A 19,191-nucleotide genomic window follows, 5' to 3' on the forward strand; every position below is an offset into this window, starting at 1 on the left:
ACACTCCCCCTGAGATTTATGAAGGTATTGGAGAACTTTCTCCTTGCCTCTGTAGTGCTAAAACCTTTTCTTTCCAAGATGTGCTAGAAATTAATTTCTTCCATAGATTTTGTTTTCATGCACTTCATTCAATATAGGGAGTTAGCAACCTGCTTCCACAACAGGACTCAAACTCTGTGCCCACACAGACCTGCAACACAGCATCACTGTGGCCAGGGTCTGACCATGAGTTTTGTGTTGGTTTCGCCAAGCCTCAGCACTGAAGCCTGTCCAGCTTGCTCTGTCTGACCTGCCCTCAGCTTCATTTTAACTTGCTTTAGCTGTAACTGCAGTTTTCCTTCTGACCAGGTGCCTGTGGCTATTTTGGTTTGTTTTGCTTATTGCTGTATGGTACTGCTGTGGTTTTGTGACTGCACGGGAGTGATGCAGCGGGAGAAACTCCACCTTGGTGAGACAGCAGTGGCTCTGGGACGTGCAGATCCTGGGTGTGGTGTAGGGGAGTACCAGCACTGGGCGACAGGAGATTGGCTCTGGAGACCCTGGAGCTATAAACTACTTACCAGTGTCAGATAAAGACATGCAGACCTGAGGCTGGACAAAACTGGTTCTAGGGCAGCAAGTAGAATAAAGAAACAGTATCTAGCATATGTATAACACTCTGTCCTTAGCGAATTCAGGTCTGATGTAGAGTTCAGACCATTTTAGAAAGGGCAAAGATGTAAAAGCATGTTAGCTGACATGAAAAATGCACCCAAATAGATCATAGAGTGAGGAAAAAGAAACTATCAGCATGAGCATCAAATTCCTCCTGATGAAGGACTACAGATGCCAACAACAATCCATAATCTTGCCAAGTCCAACGCCTGAGCAAAAGCAGCTGCCCGCAGACTGGGAAGAGCTGGAGAAGAGGGAGCATTTCACCAGGAGAAGGGGTAGAAACTAAGGAGCCGCAGTTTTAGCTGGATTATTATTACTACTACAGTTGCAACTTTTTCTGAATAGACATAGTCTTTTTTTTCTGTAATAGTTGTATGTGGAGTAGTAATGACTTTTGGATTAGAGTCCTAAGGTTTCAATTATACTAACAATAAATTCCTGTCTTTATAAGTAAGTTGTTTCCACTTTGCTCATAAAACAAGATATTGAGCATAACAAGTAGCTTCACTAGATCTAAGTCATAAAAATACTACTTGTTAGCAGTACTGAAACAGAATCTCTTCTTCAGTGTTTTAATATGACAGATTCAAACACACTCAAAACTTTTGACTTAACACAGCATCAACTGAAGATTTATTGGCATTTGCCAAAATGAAAGGATATCAAGAGCTCAGATTTTCAGGTAGCATAAACTGGTTTTGTTTTTTGGTTGTGTGGGAAAAGCAGACCCCTCATTTCAGGCTCTGTTTCTGAGGCACATGTCCTCCTTGAAAACCTGAGGTCTGGCACCATAGTAACAGTTACTCTGAGGGTAAAATCTTGCTCCATCTGAAGTCAGTGGGAATTTTACGACTCACTCATTCATACTTGAGGTTTCACCCAAAGGAATTTCACCCAAAGGCAAATTCTTCACCCCAAGAAGTCCAGAAGGAAGGAGATCAGAATGGATCACAGCCATCTGCTTAAGCTTGAGTCCACTGCTGAGACATCACTACCTTGCCTTGTGCACTGCTAGAACTGCATGGAGACATCCCATGAAAATATTATAGTAACACACAGTAATCTGGAGCTTTTGTCTGTGGGATTATCTAGCTGTGGTTCACAGACACATAAGGGTGCATTATATGATACTAAATCATTAGCTGATGCTAGTTATAAAAGAAAAAAACCCCAACCAAACAAAAACTTTTTGCAAACAACAAAACCCCCAACCAACAAAAACAAACAAACAAAAAACCAACAAGAGGAACATATCATCACATGCACCTGTTATTAAGAAAAATGCAACATTATTAGAGTTATGACTAACTGGGGTGCCTGGAAGAGATTTACCACAACAGAAAAAAATCAATTAGGTATGGATGCATACCTATGCACCTTATTAATTTCCTTTAGATTGCATGAGTAACTTTTAATTAAGCTTCAGGTTAAAATGTGTATATTGAGTACACATATATGAGGACACTTTATAATGTTGACCATAAACATAATATTTTAGTTCCCATATGAAATATATCAGGAAGGTTGCTGGCCTATTTCAGTCAAGTTACATCATGTAAAGACGTAAGTCTGTAAACAAAGACTGAAGGGAGTATGGATGACCTCTTCAAACTGGGTACACTTCATACACCCAAGGAAAGTTCTCCTGTTGTCCTTGAGATAACCAGTGGTTTTAGATGCCCAAAGTATGTGGCTTCATGCAGTGCTCCTCTGACTTCTGCTCAAGCACACACATGCCCAGCACTGCTTTTGTTGCTTTCTCATATTAGCCCCTGGGTTTGTGCACATAGAGTATGGGCTTCATTTACTCAAGCTTAGATTTTCTGAGAAATTAAATGTCTGGGTCTGAATTATTCACTATTGGATCATTTTACAGTCTGTTGAGAGACACAGCTATTTCCAGAGGGCAATTTCACTTCCTCTAAGATAGATCTTTAAGACAAATCATCCTCTAGAAATGCCTGCTTCTCTTAACTGGGCTTTGAAGGTGATCAGCTCAGAGTGAGATGCCTTAAGTTTGCTTACTTAAGGTTAAGCAAGATGCATCCCCCCAGAGTCTATAGTGGAGGCACACAGTGTTCATCAGTTCTGGCCTGTACCTAATTGGGGGGCCATAAAACAGTATCATGTGCTATGTGTGACTCAAGATTGATAATTGCTGTCAATTGGAACATTTTGTATTTTGTATCTATTAAGTTTTAAATTTTATAGACCGATTGCTGAAGTCAGATAATGACCTCAGAATTTAAAACTTTTTTTTTTTTCGCATAGGACCCATGGTCTGAATGATTTTTCATTACAAACTTCCAATTCTCTATGAAATTTTTAAATTTTTAAAAACATTTTCGTGTGATAATTTTAAGGAATTTAATTCTAAACAAGGTATATATTATGTTAGAACCATTTCACACATAATACAAAAAGCACTCAAGCATCTGAGCCATTCAATGGAAAAGAGATCCCTATGACCAATTAGAATTTTAAAATACTAATTATTTTTTAAATTGCCTTTTTGTTTTTAAATGAACATAAGAATGCTCTAACAACCCCCTCCCCCCATTAACTGTACTAAAGTAAGCATAGAGGAGACTCAAACCTTCACAAAGAGTTGTTCTAATAACATTTTATTAGCAGAACATTAATTTTTGACAAATTTACTATGAAGTCTGTTACATCAGACACAGGATTATGTCCATCACTAAGCTAAATGCTACAAAATCATCTTTAAATGCAACAGTAAGCTTAATAGTGGGAAAACATGATCTCTGATTGGGAAGCTCATTTTATGAAGTAATTCAGGACAGGGGAGCCGAGCTCTGGAGGACTATTGCTTCCCTGCCAGATGGAAAATCTCAGGGATGACACATTTGTTCCTGAGGGGAAGGATGCTGGCCCCTTTGACAGCCTACCCACTCCACACCAACTGCCTCAGCCATGAAGAAGATTATGGCTCCCATCCTCCCTCCAGAGGAAAGGCTGGTGCAGCAGTCAATGGAGGGAAAAATCTCCAGGCTGTGTTTGTGCACAAGGGGCAGGCAGAAGACTGACAGGGGCTGGGCTGCTGCTCCCCAGGTGGAGCAGGTGATTCCAGCAGGCACATGCACACAGATATATCACAGAATTAGGGAATGGTTGGGTTGGAAAGGACCTTGAAGATCATCTCATTCCAATGAGAAACGTGACTGTAAATGTACCTTCAATCAGAAGAAATGAAACCAGAAGTTGGTCTCTAATTTTAAAAAGAAAAGAGTGAGAGAGAGTTATAGAGAGCATGGCATTTGGCATATAGGAGCACATTTAATGCATTCCTGATGTTAGATTTAGTCCAAAGAAAATACAAAAATGTGTATAGCGTGTTGGACCTACCCCCACCGACACCCCACACTGCCTGCTGACAGATGCTGTATGAGGCAGAGGCAGCCAAATCTGTCCCTCAGTGCTGTCCAGCAGGATGCCCTGGATCCAAGCATCCTCAGAAGTATGCATGCTTATTGTTTTGGTGAACCATAGAAAGTTCATGCCAAATGAGACTGGAACTGGACTAGTGTGGATGATTAGAGGACAGAACCTGGAAATGAAGTAGGGAATTGTTATTTGAGAGGATAGATGTACCTGATGGAGCCACTACTCTTTGGAAAAAAAAAGTTACTTATTCACTAACAAACAAAAGCTCATTTCTGTTGGAGAGCTAGTCCTAGTACAGTGGGTCTTGGCTTTTTTTTTTTTTTACTTTTAAGGTAGAAGTACTTCATCTTGTGTATTTATAAAGCAACTATTACAGCAATTTTAGTGCAATTGCAGTTAGCAATGGGTTCCATATTAGTTCATAAACAAGGAATGGTATTTGTAAAGTAGCATAGTTTAGGCTTCCTGAACTAGCTGATAAATCGTAGACCAAGCCTATTATGAAGGCATGCAGGAAAGTTAATCAAATAAAGGTGGAATGTAAGTATGCCTAACCTGTAGGCTGATAAACGCCATATGGGTGCTCTTACAGAGGAATAAAATTGCTTTCATTTTCTGTAGCTTAATTCTGTTTAAATTGCTGCAAACTCCAGCCTCTTTATTCTGAGTGAAAACACATGTCCCAGGAGTTTAACATGCTTGAACTTATGCCTGTTAGCTTCACCACTTGATTATCCATAACTTTCCCAAGTGTCCACACCCAAACTTGCTGTTAAAACAAGTTATTGTTCCTACTCATATACAAAGTGTGTAAGCAGGCATAGCAAAATGCTCCACACCAGCTGCATGTCAGCCATGTGGGGCCCTTCTAATGGGCACTTTCCCCACGTTTGCAAGTGTTTTAAGAAGTTAAACTCCCAAAGAGAGACAGAAAGGAAACTAACTGAAAATCCTCAAAGAAACCTGGCCCCTTTCTATGTACTTTTTTTGGAATTTGTCCCAGGGGCACTGGACCTACTTCTTTCTCTTATAAGAAAAAGATACAAGAATGGCAAGGCATATCCAAGAAGACCATGGCAGACTAAAGTTGCTGTCAAGCCTAAGTAAGAACACTTCTTTCCAGTCCTCACCTCTACCAAATTCCTCAGCAAGACAAGCTACAAGTTGATCTTTTGCACCTTACCTGCAAAATGTCCTTCACCATACAGAGGAGAAGTACTTCTTGATATACTGTTTCTGATTTAACTTTAATGTTTAGCATTGCATCATATTTCTTACCATTTAAAAATACGGGAAGTAGTAAAAAGAAAAAACAAAGAAAGAAAACCAGAACAGCAATAAACACAAACTGATTCATGGCTGAGGTACCAGCATATTGCCCAAACTGTCTGGCATGTGTTTGATGTATAGGATGATGAGAAATTTCTCATAACAATTTCATTTTTGCTTCTAAATAAGGCAAGAATATTCAGAGGATGTGCATGACCACTAAATAATTCACTCATTGCAGGTCTTATTCTATGGAGCATGAACACAATACTGCCTTGATCTATTTTGGTGCAGACTGACATCAGGTGTGGCTCCCCGCCTGTGGCAGGAGTGCCCCAGCATCACACAAACCACATCCAAGGCCACAGCCAGGCCACCTCCCTCTTCCTACATGGGTGCTAATTTGAATTGCCCAGAAACTGCCTGTTCACAGGCAATTACTAGCAGCTGTTTATGCAGGCATCCATCCTGTGGCTCAGCTCAGCCCATCACTGCCTGCCTGCCTGCCCTGACTGACCCTATTTGCAGAGACCTGGGCTTTGAGAGATGAAGGCAGTGGGAAAGGTGGGCTGTGAAGCTGTTGCCCCAGTGTGAGAGTATGTGGTTGGAGAAGAGGTGAACAGCAGTGGTAGGGACAATATTCAGTGTCACCACCAGAGATGCCAGTCTGTTTTGGATGTGAGCAGCCCAATCGTACAGCAATGATTTCAGCATGTCTATGAGTGACTGCTTAGAAAATAATTTAGAAGTGAGCGATAAAATCTATAGCTCTATATGACTCTGGTTGATAGACAGCTCCTTACTTTCATTGTTTTTAAGGAAGTTTTACATTTTTTGTGTAAGATAGAGGGGAAAAAATCCAAACCTACCTCCTTAGGATGAAAAACTCTAAGCTCCATGGATACTGTTGCTATATACATCTTCATAACTCTGTAACTGGACTCTAGGTTCCCTATGAAAATAGATATTGGATGAGAAAATCTGATTTTTTTGGAAGCTCTAGAATTATATTGAGAAAATTTTAGAATATTAGAATTACATCAAGAATTATAGAATACAAGAGTTATGTCAACAAAATCCCAGAGTGACTTACCTTTTGCTAAATAATTCCCTAAATTTTAGTACTAAACCTTTCATCTCATAGTGAGTTTAGATTATTTAATATGAACATATAAAACATTTTAAACTAAGCCAAGATTTTGTGAGTGACCTCAAATTCAGCTTCTAAGGAGAAGTAAATATACAGGGAACTTATGCAAGAAAGCTAGCACACACTTTTGGAACACTCTATAACCAAGAGCCTATGAGAAAAGGTAAAAATGTAAAAAAGAGGAGGCAGCTGAGACAAAGCATCAAGAGTTAAAAATATTTAGCGTGATACTAAATATTTTGAAAAAGAGAGTTCAGAAGTGGTGTCTATCTTACTCTGGTATTTTTAGATTTCTTTACACTTCTGGTGGTCTGGAAAACCTAAAAAACTTAAGATTATTTGAAAACATACTTATTAGCTACTTCATGTATACTTGTTGCTTACTGTAACTGATATTTTGGGCATGCCAGAGGCAGCAGCCTCTTCCCCTCCCTCTCCATCCGCCACTGCGTCAGAGCATCCTCCTGTGGACGCCAGCATTTTGTTGAGTTTGTCACTGTACCAAACCTTAGAAGATAGAAATCTCAGGAGTGCTGTGGGACAGTGTTTTGGGAACATCTCTGGGAGTTATGGGCATTATTTTGGAAACATCCAAAAGGGGAGAAGAGACTTGAGGTTATAAGGCTGGGAGCTAGGACTCTTGGACTGCCAGCTGTGCAAACCCTATAGGTTGCTTAGCCTTTGTGTGCCATATTTTTGACCTCCACAAGAAAAGGAATGTAAATATTTCAGACAAATATTACACATTTCCTTGTTTTAATACTCATACTGCTTGAGACCCCTGAGTGAGAGATGCCATATAAATATGAAAGCAGTGACAAGTGGTTTTGTCAAGCACCAGGACAAATAGAGTGGAAAAGCTTTTTAAAGGCCAATCCCAAGTATGTGCATGTGAGTGTGTGCAGGAAAATAAAATCTCAGCTTGCTCAAGACATCCATGCACTTCTTGAGAACTGGTGTGAATAAATGGAATTGTCCATGTGAATACCATGAAGCAATATAGGCTGGAAACAGGTAAATGAGTCTGCCTATTCTATTCTGTGGCAGAAACATAAACTATATGGTGTTTGCATTCAAATGTCACGTTAAAAGATTAGGTGCATAAATTTGGGTATGTAGTTGTGAAAAAATGCTTCTGGAGTACAGGACTATTAATTTACTGGTCAATCCTTCCCCAACATAGCTTTCTAAAAGATTAACTTTCCTTTAGTACCAAATTCCTATTGAATATATGATTGGCGAAAGCTAATTTTACGCAATTTTTAACTCTTGTGTACTATGAGTGAGTTGAACTGAGTGCAAAAGTACACAATCCTGTTTTACAGTCTGACATAGTTTTCTGTGATGCTTTGAGCTCCTCTAAGTAGTCACTTGATTACAAATTGTAACACACTTGACTTTTCATATTTAAAGGACAGCTTGAGATATTTTTAAGCTTTATTCAAACTGTGAGCAGTGCACACACTGGATTAATATCAGTGGAAAACTAACTTTCAAAAAATTCCACTGTTTTCTCACCATAAGTGTTCTCTTTCCTTTCTTTTCTCTGGTAACAAAATAAGAGAATAACATGCAGTCTTGTGGTTATATGACTGTGTTTCCACAGGTTTTGATATGTGTTTTTCAGTTACTTTAGAAAGAACTAATGTGACTGACAGAGTAGAACAATATATCCTAGAACAGTGTATCTTTTTGTGGGCAGAAAGGCCATGATGACAAAGTAACAAAATTGAAATATGATACAACTTTTCAAAACATGAAAAAAACCCATTGCTTTTCTCTTTGACAAGCTTGTCACAAAGGTGAGACTAAAACAAACCTCCAGATACTCGATATTAATAGGCAGTGATGAACAACAAGGTTCCTGCTCTCTCCTCACATGCCCGTGTTCAGGGGAAAGCAGTGCTACTGAATTCTCTTCCATACACTTAATACTCGCTTGGTGCTTTGAAGTTAATGGAGTTATTCTGGAGTTAATTGAGTTTAACTCAGAGGAAAATTGGACCCACTAGAATGAGCACTGATACAAAAGGCTTTGGAAGCCAGCCTGCATTGCTGGTCAGAGATTAACAGTGTAGCAGAAAAGGACCTCTCAGAAAACAAGAAAGCCAGGAGGGTGATGCAGAGGAAACTTGCCCACTCTTTTGAACTGGCAGCTGTATCACAAACAGTGTGGGGAGGCACTCAGCAGCACTCTCCACTGGTTCCAATCAATTTTCTCCTTGGTTCTTCACCACAAAAGTGATGTGTATGATGTAGGATGAATAAAAGAGAACTAAGTGGTTAGCACAGGACTCAGCAGATGTGGGATAACTGTTACAGAGATAATTAGTTAATCATATCCAATGCCTTGAAATTATACATGCAACCGTGTTGAAAAAAAAATAGATCCAGAAAATACATTTTATCGCCTGTTGTTTAAATCCTGTCCCCAAGTTGAAAGGCACCATCAGTTCTAGCTTCTCACAGTAACATCGGATCAGGTGGTCAAAATAGTTTCTATGATCTCAAACCAAGAGTGATGCCACCAGATATACCCTAAATTTCTTCCATGGTTACTGTGTGCATTTGCATAGTAATTGCATTTACAGTACAGTATGCAAGCCCACATAAAGTGCCCCAAATAAAATTCATTCCTAAGACTTTTATATCCTTCAAATAAATACATATTAACCAGCAAGGTTTTATCTTTCTCATACTGACTCATTTCGTCCTTCAGTAAATGATCACTGTGTAACCCATTGACTTTCTCCATGACTATTGGCAGCTATAAGAAAGATTTCTTGCACTAACAATAAGACAGGTGCCATGGAAATTGGGATACATTCATGTTGCTTTATATATTTGTGAAGAATTTAATCTGTAATTACTGGAGATGGTGCTGGCAATTTTCCGTAGAGCGCAGGAGGATGTGTCAGATGTAAAACCTGCTCAGCATTTTCCCCTGTTGGGCTGCTACTTTCTCTCTCCTGGACTGAAAGGAAAAAATGGCCAGTTGGTATTTTTTCAAATACACCACCATGCGTTCATGTTAGATTCATTGCTGGCATTGCCAGCAGGGAGTACCTTTCCTTTTAATATGAACTATGAATAAAGGACCTACTTTTGGTTGTGCATGCTCTTGCTTGGCAAATAACTTATGCTGGCTGCCAAAATTCTGTCCTGAAAACAAAGACACATCATGGTCATTCAGGCCATAATGGCCGTTGGAGCTATCCTAAAATTATCTCTGAAGGCTGGACAAGCAGTTGCACTTCCTTCTGTATAGACCTTGCCTGTGAAATCACACAAGCAGCTTTTCTCTTCTGTTTGACACCTGAGTGTAACTGCTACCCTGCTACAGCTGCAGGCTGGGTCCAAGTACCTGCAAATATAAACCAAGAGGGTTTAATGGGCAAGCAAGGACTACAAAGGCTTTTGTCCCTCCTAGAGTCACCAGCTGGCATAGCATGCCACCCATGCCAAATGATCCAATCTGGTCAGGTGGCCATGGAGGTAGACTAAACATGGTCCCAAAATGATGACTTCACATAAGGTCTTCAGGGAGGGTTTTTAGCTGTGGAATCACTGTGAGCTTTTCTATTTCTATTGGTTTTCCATTAGTCAAGATTGATAGAATGATATTTTTCATCTGGTAATGGCAGGAGACCCAGCCCACGGCTGCCATATGCTGACTTGGTTCTGAACATTGTTGACTTCCAGAGTGGACAGATGTAATCCACTTGACTGAGAAATAACCTCAGCTCTGGAGAGGAAAATGTAAAACTCAGGCCGGTTCAAGAGACAGCAGCTGACCTGCAAAGAGAATGAAAGAGGGCAAATAAATCATTGTGATGTCTTCAGACTCTGACCTGACCTTCATCAGTCCCAACAGACTCATTCCAGATTATTTGCAAGATGACTTGTTTCTAAAAAGCCATATGGCCACATTTGCACAGTAGGAATTCACATCAGCACAATGCATTATGCAAACTTGGATAGGAACCCTGGGCACAGATGCAGGGCAGGTCTTAAACTGGATGCAGTTCCATTTTGGATACCCAACCATATATGCTGCAGCAGTGCAAATGTTAATATGCACCTCTGCTACGTATCTGCTTCTGAAAGGCTACTTGAACAAATCTGGATATGCTAGTGCAATGTTCTCTGTGTTGTTCAACATCACAAGAAGAGAGTTTTCTCTGGGACTCACTCCTTTGAGACACTGGAAGTCTCACAGATATCAATGCTCTCTGGCTAAAATGCAGAAATACTCTCTGTCATTGCTTTCCCACTGTTATAACTTTAATAATAGTAATTAAACTAGATGAATTATGTGCCTTTTCCTCCTGCCCATGTTGAACAAGAAGAGAATAAAAATCGATATTAATTAGGTAATATGGTAGGCTCATTTAATTCTCTAAAGCACTTAGACTACTATGGAGAGGAGCACAATGGAAATGCCTTGGAAGATGAGATTAGATAGGTGTGATACCTGGGTGTCACTGGGATTAATATAGTTTTTAAAATTGGGATGGTTAGAGGAATCTGAAATGAGACCATGGTGTGCATTCTCTCTGAGCAATTATTCAAACTGCAGTTAAGAGCTCTGACAAAGTTTTCCATCTGTGACTCCTATGTCCTGACTTCCCACTGCTCATCCTTTGACAGTTACAGAAACAAAAGCTTCAGGAGATCTCAGGACTGGGGCAGCACCATGATTAACATCAGACTGTCTAGGTAGGAGAATGGCCAACTTTCTGTTGGGACTTTGAGGCTGTGATGATAGAGGGAGCTAAGAAATGAGAGAAAATGGTTTCATTTGTAGTGTGCTATTGACTATTTCTCCTCATCCTACTGCTTTTTCAAGCACAGGTATGGAGGGGTTGGTTGTAGAAAGTAAGCTGTTGTGATTCTTCCAGTTGATTCTAAACTGTTTTGAGACAGATGTTAGACTACCTCCCAGGGTCACCTCCAGAGCACCCCAGGGTTCTCCTCTGGGATTTATGACACCTCCAGGACATCCTTGATCTTTGGTTGCCAAAGTACAGGGATTGGGAGACCAGCTGGAGACTGTTCAGCCCAGGCTTCTCCTACTGGATGCTGCTTTCAAGACAGAGTAGAGCAGAGCATGAACCTAGACATGGAAAGCAATGCCAGAGCCTGTGGTATGAATGTAGGCTCCATCCTTAATTCCCTAGGAGGAAACCTATCAAGGTCTTGGAATATTTCCAGGCATGAGAATGCTTGTGCTACCAACTTGCTCAAATGTTGCCCAGCACAGCTAACACCTCCCAGCCAAGTCCCAAGCTCTCTTGGGGTGTTAACATGGCCAGGAACAACTCAAAATATGCAGGCTACGTGCAGCCACTTGGCTTTGGAGGTAAAGGCTATTTAATGCTATGGATATAAGCCACTCTATAGTAGCTGAGACCAGTGCTAGAGAATGAATCAGGCACTATTAATTCAGCAGAGCTCAATTCATTAGCTCTAGTACAACAAGGAACAAGAAAAATAACGACAAAAAGCTTTTGTTGAGCACTTAGGCATTTTTTGGGAGGAGCTTGCTTTCTTCTCTGAGTAATCAGTGTTATTTTAACTACTATCCTTGTCTGAATTCCTACTGAGTTACTTTAGGTATTTCAAATCCATCCTGTCCAATCTACCTGCCTTTTAAAAATACCTTTCTTCTAAAATCTGTCTGTTTTGCACTTCTTAGCATTGATGACAATATATTCACATTTTCTCATTTATTTCCTCCCAGTTTTATACTCTGCCATATCTTCTGACTTCACTTTCTCACTCTTTTTAACCCTCCCTACCCTTAATTCCAACTGTACCTACAGATTGATCCATACTTATACATGCTTTCATTTCCTCTTATGCTTCTTGGTTTTCCCAATTTCTTGTAATATTTTCTTCTGATTATTGTACTGCTTCCTGTAGTGTGTTCCCTGTCACTCCTTTCATAACGCCACCTTCTCATCTTGACCCATCATTCCTTTCTATACTGATACTTTTCCTTCATTATTACAGCTCTTTAATACTAGAAAAGTTTGCAAAATATTCCATCATCCTTCCCATTGATAATAACAATAGTCCTTTACCTTATCATTGTTTCTTATGCTTTAATCAGGTCTGGCTGCAAACAGCAGTACAAAAAGAACAATAAGAAGATGATGGAAATAGAAAAGTCCAAACCATGGTAATGACAAGATATATGAATACTTTGTGTATTTAAGTAAGTCTAACATGCACTCTGGTAAACATTGATCTGCAGGCATTCTCTTGATTTGGCCATTGGACTCTCAAAATTCCCTTTGATTTCAATGTGACACCATATGGACGAACCTTTAGGTCTATGTACAGTCCAAACACACCTCCAGGAAGAATATGGAGTCTGGGAAGGACAACTCACAGTAGACGACCTTAGGTCATAAATTTCTCTAGCTGTAAACATGAAGCTGCATATATTAAATCTCAAGTAACTTCTAATCATAGCCTTATCAACGCACATCAGGGCATACTTAATTGTAACATCAATAAGCTGCTGTACACCAGGAATATTTGAAAACGTGTCTTTTTTCCTTTTCCTGTAAAATACTTTTGAAAGCAATAAATGCTTCTTGAAATTCAGGACTATTTCAATATAAATAGTTTTTAGAGAAACTTGTTAGGTATGAGAAAAAAGCAGACCTGTTGAGTATTCCTGGTCAGTAGGAGCCAAATTATTGCTGTCCAGTTCATCCATAAAAGCTGGCTGATACGAAGTCTTCTGGCACTGGAAGATTTATATTGTCTTTAACTTTTTCAGAATAAATACTGTCCAAGCAGGACGAAGCCCGCACAGCACGAACAAAGAACATGCTATATTTAAGAGGTCATGTCTGACTTTGAACATATGGTAACGATTCTTGAAGCCAGAAATAAAATGTAATACTTGTAATATGGCATGTAATACTGTCTGTACTCCACCAAATTACCAGGGAGACAGATTGTGCTTTTCTGAGTATACTGAAAAATGTCCCTCCTCATTATGATTTTGCCCTTTTTGTATTACCATATCATTATTCTTTTTCTTTTGTACTCCAGTGTGCAATTTAGATGACTGAATTCTTTGGCAACATTAAATATTTTCAGGATTGCTTAGAAAATTATCAGATATTTATTATTCTTCAGACAATATGAATTCATCAGTAGAAATATACACCTCAAAGGGAGCCACCCATTGCATTTAGCCAAACCAGCCGACCATTCCAAAGGCAATAAAATAGCATTTATCACCAGGAATAAACCGTGACATTTCCTTCTAATGAGATTTCCAAGCTGAATCTTGTTGGCAGCCATTTTACATTTGTGATACTAATAATGAGTGGAACCTGATGTTAATAATTAGTTGCTGTTTTCTTTTATAATATTTTCCTCTATAATTTTAGCACAGAAGCACAGTTCCCTTGGGTTTCTTATTGTTCGGGGCAGGGCATTTGTGTGGCAGTAGTAGAGGTGCAGCCTTAGCTGAGCTGATGAACGAACAGCCTCCATGAGCTCATGCCTGAAAAACACAAAATGAGAAGGCCCTCATAGCACAGCCTATGAGTATTTATTTTCAAAAAGGAACAGAAAACTGTTCTTTTGAGATGGCAGCTCCCCACACACCTACAACTCAGTGGCCAATGCTCCTGAAAAACCCTCTGGATCTGCAGGGACATATCCATTGCCCCTCTGCCACTGGCTTGAACTTTCCTCATACCCATCTTTCCCATTGTTGTGAAGCTGCACCAGCTGGGAGAAACCATGAGATGCAGAAAGACAAGAGCCTTCCACATTTCTAGGGATTCCCCTTTTCAGTGGCAAAAGGAGCCAGCAACTTGACTCCAAATGGAAGGAAATGAGAAATGGATACAGTTTAGGCCAGAGAAAACATGATCAGAGGAAAAATAATTCCCACCACCACAGGAAAGGTTGGGAGAATTTCTTTGGCAGGCATCAATGCAGGAGAACATGTCAGATGGTTGGGGTGGTCCCTCCTGGTAGCCAAAACCTGTTAAACCTTTGCACATCCCTCCAAACCTGGCAAAGGAGGAGGTCTCAGCAGGCAATTTCTTGAGTCCACTGCTTGAGAGAGGAAGTGGGACTCAAATTGTGTGGTTTCTTTTTATTTTAAATGAAGAAACCTAATTAAAATGATAGGAATTTCCTGGGGAAATTCTCAGTCTTTTCATTTTTAAGGGTCTTTGTATTACAAAAGGTGTTTGAAGTCCTTGAATTTTTACCCTTTAGCCACCTTTGATCTAATTTCTAATCTCTTAATAGCCTTAATTGAGTTCTGAACACTTCAAATTATTAAACATCTTTGGGGGATTATGATTTATATTTCTGATTATACAAAATAATATTAATTGCACAACAACATTCCCCCCCTTTATGTCAAATTAAACTATCAGGGATGTAAGGCATATACTTTAAGGGCAGGATATTTGCATTTGAAACACTTTAAAAGACTTGCGCTTTCAAGCAGGTGAAGATGAGTGGTAAGAAATGAGGGAACAGCAAGATCCCAATGTAGGCCCTAAGTCATTAGAGGCTCATTGTTTTTTGTCACCCTTGTTGTACAGATAGAGGCTGCCCATGGCCATGGAGCAAGCAGTGGTCAGTTGCCAGGGGGGTGGTGGGCCATGCAGACCCCTGAGGCACAGGCAAGAGAGCCACCTACTTTCCTCAGCTGCGATGGGCCTCCTTCCCATGCTCCACTGCCAGGGACAAGTGCTCAGATTTAGACCCCAGTCTAAATCAGCTTGGGTCTTCAACTGCATCTAAGCGCCTTTGGTCCTCTAAACTTTCTTTTCTGCCCCGCATCTATCCTTCTCAGAGGCTTACTATCTTACTGTGCCTCTGATCATGAGCCTTTCTCTGCCTCCTTCACTTGTCCATAGGCCCCTGGCACCAAGACTATTTGTTATTTCCCTCCCCCTAATCGTCTTTCCCTGTTCCCCTTGGAAGATGCCAGCCCTCGCAGGGGCAGCAATCCTTGCCCTGCTGGGGAACCAGTTCAGGCACCACTCTAAAGGCAAAAAGGCTCTGGGGAACACAGGACAGGCAGCAGTCCTCCCCTTAAGGAGAGGAGCAACTTGCTTCACACATTGCTGCAAGCTGTGGAATAAAATACTCTCTAGTAATATATCCAAAGCAGGTATTTGCAGCACGAGCTAATACCAGTGGAAAAGCTTGATTCTTATAAAATAAAGCCTCCTTTGTAAAAATCAGGAATTTATTTGCTGTCAAAAGACAAACAAACTTTATTAATGTGAGAAGAGTATTAGCTTTTTTCACTTTGCTTGCTTTTGCTTTTTTTGTTGTTTTATTTTACTCCAACTGTTTTTATTAGACCTCAGCTTTAGTTACTGTTAATTTGCCTCCACTTGTTTTCATCTCCCGCCTAAGAAACAGCTTTCATATCCACCACCAGAAACATCTTTTGAGAGCTAAATTTGTTTCCCTAACTTCAGGGCAAGATTTCAAATTGTCATTTCTGAGAATCTTTCATGTTTTCTATACACCCTAGCAAAACGTCCATGAAGTTTCTGAGAAGCCCACAGTTGAGCTTGTAACTCATCACTGATACCCACTGTAGAGTCTGGCTTTATTTATATAAAACAAATGCCTATTCAGTGTACTATTGTTAGAACCAGGATCTAGCTGCCACCATTGTTCAGGATAAGCAGTGCTCTACTTCAGTTGTCCTATTGATTAAATATGCACAAAAAGTACATTATTAGACAGACTTGAACTATTTACTGGTATTATTTTCACTCTGTATTGCTGTAGCAGCTATGATTGCCAGTTCAGCTCTAGGGAGGTTTTTTTTTAATAATGTACCCTGACAAAAAAGCAGTATCTTCTGTGAGCTTGCAGTCTGAGATGCTGATCCAGGAGGTGTGTGTGCTCAAACTTATCTGCTGAATCTGTCCATCCATAACCATGGCTGCTCAGAGAATAGATACCTAAACATATTTGTAGTCTTACACTTCTGAGTTCAGACTTGTAGTTCAATTTTAAACTTATTCCTGTTCTTTTGATTTTTCTTTCAATATTGAATTTTACTGTGCACTTACTTTTACATTTACTACCTAATATAGTCTTTCCTAATAAGAACATGTATATTTAGACATATTTTTAAACACAGTAATTTTTTATGCATTATATGGATCAGAGTAATTCTAAAAGATGAGTTAAGACATAATTCTGTAGTTCAGTGTCTCTGCAGGAGACTGTCCCATATGCTTTACATAAAAGACCTGACTCATACAAGTGTGATGGCAAGATGAAGGCCACTAAACTGAAAGATGAAAACAGCCAGAAGACATTGGTTAAGGCATTTTGGCTGAAACACTTTAGTTTTAGAAGGTCAGCATAAAAAGTCATTCAGCCCTCCTTCTTACCCTAGAAAGAGAGAACAATAATAAAATCAGGCAGCAATAAATTTAGAGCAAATTAAAAAAATACTTCTATGTAGCACATGTCCTGACTATAGAATTCATTGCTGTAATAGGTCACCAAGTTAAATACCATGGATGGGTAACTCTATCATCACTCCCGAGCCAAGTCCTCCCCATCTTAGCCAAGCCAACAATCTTCAGTGAAACTGAAACAAGGTCTCAGTAAAACAGTGGGATTTACCCCAGTATTTATGATATGGCTATGCTCTGTGAGAAGAACAATAAAGGTAATTGGATTCCATGTTCAGCACTTTATCTATTTACTGAAGTGGAAGAGTAAACTCCCTTTTACCACTCCATAATTTGATAAAACCTCCATAAAGGTGCTTTAAAAGTAATAGATACTGACCATGGGGACAGTACTGGGTCACAGATGCTTTACTGAAAAACTTGCTTTAGCTACAAATTATGCTGGCAAGCTATAGGAATCCCAGGGCATGCATAATTATGAACTATAGAACTCCATACATATGTACTGAGAACCTACTTCCCCTGTCCTCACCTATGAAGAACTTTTCAGCCCAATGAGAATTACACACTGGTGTTATAAATTACATGCCAGACTTCAGTCTGATCTTGCATATTTATACTTCTAAACCTTTCAAACTACTGCTTTCTAATTAAAATTATGACATGCTCTTTCAACAACAGTAACTTAGTATATAAGGAACCTGCATACCTTTCAAACCTTTCACAAGGAAAAAAAGTCAGCCTTAGTTTGCAACTGTGTTTATTGTTTCTGTGGCTTTAAGTAACACAACCTCTTTAGAAGCAGACGGCCTCGTCAGTGCGCTGGCAGGAATGTGACACAGGAGACACAAGTCCAGAGCCAAATTCAAGGAAAATTACAGTGTGCAAGCCCCAGTTTTCAGTAAAAAAGAAGATTCTTCTTAAAGATAAATAAGTACAACCTTTAAAGTGAGAGTCAAGTCTACCTAACACTGGTGGGGACACTCTTCCTGGGTCTCCAGGGAGAGGTGTTACCAACCTTATGGCTGCTTTACTGCCCCTCATCACTATTACTTCAGCCTCACATATTGAAGTGGGAAAGCTTCTGGCACTGCCCATACCATGCAAAGGAATTGATTCCTTTGCTGTTACCACTTCAGGGCTGAGGGAATCCTCTTTTTTTCCTCACATACAGATCTTAAATGTCAGTATCAGCAGTTGGCATTCAGCAGCCAACACTGTCAAAAGGAACATCTCGATGGTCGTTGCCTCAGCCTTGGCAGGAGAAGCAGGGTGAATGCAAATGCAGGCAAAGCTGTATATTGGCCAACTTACCAGCAGGAAAATAACCTTTAGCACTATCGTCTGCCTGGAGCTCCAGAGGGAGGTGCCACCTCCTCAGAGCAGAGGCTCCTAGGAAGGGTGCCTGAAAAGGGTGCCACCGCCATCCTAGGAGGAATCGTTCTGCACTTGGGAGGAGTTCCTACCAAAAGACACTCTGGTACAGGGCCCATGGGAATTGCCTTTTTTGGGGTAACTTCCAGGATGACACAGCCTAGGGAGCCTAGGGAGAATGCGGAGAAAACGAACAGCTCCAGCAATGATGACCCGCTGCAGGGACGGTGGATTTTCACACCTGCAGCCTCCATACGCTCGTGGTGCAACCCTCGGGACAGGGAGGGCAGAGGAGCACCTGCGGTGCTCTCTCCATGCTGCGGTCGCCAAAGTCCTACCCCCATTCTGCTGGTTGACTTCGCTCTAGTTTGCCCCATTACCGCACCCTCGGCGTGAAGCAGGCAAACAAAAAGGTGCAGCTCCTCTCCTCTCCCTCCCCGGGCCGCCCGCAGACCCCGGGAAAATGCTGCCACCCCATCGGTGGTGCTGGCACGGCTCCCTCGCGGTGCCCGGCGACACCGTCCATCACTGCCGTATTGCAGCAGCGCCTCACTCTCTCAAAAGAAAAAAAACCAAAAAAACCCCCAAAACAAAAACAAACAAACAAAAAAAAAAAAAACCCAGAAAAAAAAAGAAAAGAAAAGAAAAAAGAAATTACTTTTCCCGCCCCCGCAGCGATGCTTAATTCAGGGAAAATCCAACAAACCCACACCCCAGCCGCTGGTTGCGCTCCCCCGCAGGCTCCCCCGCTGCCCGACCCGCCGGGAGCAGGTGCTCGGCGCTGCCGCCGCCCCAGACCCCCCTCCCGCCGGCGGCGGCACCTTGCGAGTCATCCCGGCTCCCCCCCTCTCCCCCCCGCTCCCCCCGCTCCGGGAGGCCGTCGGGTGTCGC

The 19,191-nt window shown here is 40.8% G+C and overlaps 1 long non-coding RNA gene across 2 annotated transcripts; it reads right to left on the reverse strand.

Moving 5' to 3' along the window:
• Positions 1-3,293: 3,293 nt before the first annotated feature.
• LOC125317705 lies at positions 3,294-19,017 on the reverse strand. Of its 2 annotated transcripts, XR_007200166.1 has the most exons (4): positions 13,157-19,017; positions 6,201-10,276; positions 4,024-4,225; positions 3,294-3,886 (listed from the first exon to the last, which is right to left on the reverse strand). It is a non-coding gene; the product is annotated as an uncharacterized LOC125317705 (long non-coding RNA). The 2 variants fall into 2 exon arrangements; XR_007200165.1 differs by having other exon boundaries at positions 3,294-4,225.
• Between the last annotated feature and the right edge of the window lie 174 nt (positions 19,018-19,191).

This window comes from Corvus hawaiiensis, chromosome 2 (genome assembly GCF_020740725.1).
Source record: "Corvus hawaiiensis isolate bCorHaw1 chromosome 2, bCorHaw1.pri.cur, whole genome shotgun sequence".
In the NCBI taxonomy this organism is placed as follows: Eukaryota; Metazoa; Chordata; class Aves; order Passeriformes; family Corvidae; genus Corvus; species Corvus hawaiiensis.